The sequence below is a fragment of the Micropterus salmoides genome, unplaced genomic scaffold (genome assembly GCF_014851395.1).
Source record: "Micropterus salmoides isolate LMB-PRFRI ecotype aquatic unplaced genomic scaffold, ASM1485139v1 Ms_hic_scaffold_5, whole genome shotgun sequence".
Lineage (NCBI taxonomy): Eukaryota > Metazoa > Chordata > Actinopteri > Centrarchiformes > Centrarchidae > Micropterus > Micropterus salmoides.
In genome coordinates, this window is record NW_024044237.1 from 12,419,471 (window position 1) to 12,422,045 (window position 2,575).

Genomic DNA, 2,575 nt, shown 5'->3' on the forward strand with positions numbered 1-2,575 from the left:
TAGTGTTGACACAGGGCACGAGGGTCACTGAATGGTTTGATGAGGACAAAACTGATGTAAATCATTATGCAATGGCCTTGAGTCACCGGCCAAATAAAACAAGAAAATATGCAGTGTTGACACTGGGCAAATATGCCGAATTGTAATTTTATGGTTTATTGTTGTTCGGACGATTAACCTAAGCTAGCTAATATGTACTAACGTCAATTGTCACTTGTTGCTATGGCAATGGTAAATATTCACATATGGGTTGATGAAATGTGATTGACAAAGGACAAAAAAACAAGAAAATATGTGGAGTGTTGACATAGGGCATGAGGGCTCACTGAGTGGTTTGATGTAGATAAAACTGATGTAAATGTTGTGTAAATGTTGAGTAACTGGACAAGAAAAACAAACAAAACAAAAATATGTGGAGTGTTGACACACGGCAAATAAACCAAATTGTAATTTTATGGGTTATTGTTATCCAGAAGTTCCACTGCTAGCTGCCACTGCCACTTTTTGAGCCCTTACTGAGATTTTGGACGTATGTGTGAGACAGCACTCTCCACCACCATCATCAAAACATCAAATGAGGGAATATCTTTTGGAAGAATGGTGTGCGATTCCTTCAGTAGAGTTCAGAGACTTGATGAATCTTTGCTAAGAAGCACTGAAGCTGCACCTTACTAAGACACGTTTTGTTTGCTATTCTTCAGGATTAACCATAGTCATGGCATGGCTATTGCTAGTGCATTTAAATAACTTAGGGAAATTGAATACAGCTATTACCATGCTCAAATGCAAATTATTGATCTAATTTTCTATACTTCTCAATGAAAAAATGCATTCCAGTAAATAAGAGGGCATTTTTCATGACCACAAGAGGGAGACTCTGGCTACATCAACCATATGTATTACAAAAACTGAATTGAATATGTTGTGTATCAGTGGCATGAACAGGCCTTCAAGACAGTGGCTACAGAAGCCAGCAAGAAAACGCACACGCTTTATGTAGTCTGCTGTTGCATGAAAATATCACTGCTGTTTTAAAATAACTGTCATTTATACAGCCCAGTGTTACCTGTCTGAAGTTAGCAGGCAGGTCCTGCCTAGCTAGTTAACCAGCATGTCTCAAAATAATTTTTGTTTTATTTGTTTTTAGAGAGAGAGAGAGCAAGACAGAAACACCCATCTGATTAATTTATGATTGGTGTCTGCTTGAACTAAGGACAGTGGTGCAGGAACACAGTAGCTTCTGCAGGCTACTTCTACTACTGCTTCTTCTGCTGGTCTTCTACATTTCTAACACCTTTATTTGACACTGAGATGTACGTACCAGCTTTGTCCCCGACCCCCAACCCGACCGAGACACACACACACACACACACACACACACACACACACACAATTTATCCATCCATCCATCCATCGTCAACCGCTTATCCAGCCAGTCCCAGCTGACATTGGGCGCAAGGCGGGGTACACACAACTTATATGACACAATAATTTTAGCAAAATGGAACAAGGGGAGCGCCCTCAAGAATGGCATCATGGCTCTGGCTAAATCTGTCCACAGCAGAGTATCTATCCACCTGGAGGAGTAACTAGTACAAATTTGTGTACAAGTGCTATATTATAACAATAAATAAAACATTTAATGTTAGCATAATACTAATATATTTATAGATTACTATATATATGTACTAAGGTCTGCCTGCTGATACAGTTAGATATACATTATAGTAGGCCTATTAGTAACATTTTAACAACTGATTGACATTCAACAATTCAACTGATTTACAAACTGCTTTCTCCCTTGTGTTTTTGTTTTGTCATCTGTCTGAGCTGTGTGCTGTGTGGGCGTGGTGCTCCTGGTTCTCTCTTTCCTCATCAGGACACCTGTGGCTTCCTACTCACCTGAAGCAGATTCTGCAATCACCTCTCCTGTCTTAAGCCCCAGCTTTCCAACTAGTCTCTGGCAGATCATCTGTTCATCCAAGTGGTAACACTTCCAACAGCCAGCCTTAGAGGTTTTTTTGTCTAGTCAGCCTCTTGGATCTCTTGTTTTGATCTTTGTCTGACTTTGCGTGTTTTTGCTCCTGCTCCAGATAACCGCTTCAGTCCCGGAAGCCCAGCCTGCCTGCCTAGCCGAGTTGTTTTGGACCAGCCTCTCGCATGTCTGCCTGCACTCTTCCCCAGCCTCACAGTGGATTTCAGAGCACCATTCCTACCTGTTGTTCAATAAAACCCCTGTACCTGTTTCTTACTTTGCCTCCATGTCTTCTCCTGAGTCTTAGACAGCCCAGCCTAACACAGCATCAGACAAAGGGCTTGTCTTTGTACTTGTCTTGTTAGATTTTAGTGCTGCATTTGACACCACCGACCATCACATCCTACTACAGAAACTGAAACACTGAATTAGCATTAAAGGAGCCACACTAGGCTGGTTTAAGTTATATTTATCAGATTCGTCTTGGTTTGTACATGTTAACATTGTATCCTCCATGTGTGCCAAAGTTGCTCGTGGAGTTCCACCAGGTTCTGTGCTTAGACCAATTCTATTCACCTTATTGGGACACATAAACTTTCA

The 2,575-nt window shown here is 41.1% G+C and overlaps 1 long non-coding RNA gene across 1 annotated transcript; it reads left to right on the forward strand.

Annotated features, from left to right (window-relative positions):
• The first annotated feature begins 1,551 nt into the window (after positions 1–1,551).
• On the forward strand, positions 1,552–2,251 carry LOC119889130. Its single transcript, XR_005442012.1, has 2 exons — positions 1,552–1,987; positions 2,094–2,251. It is a non-coding gene; the product is annotated as an uncharacterized LOC119889130 (long non-coding RNA).
• The last annotated feature ends 324 nt before the right edge of the window (positions 2,252–2,575 follow it).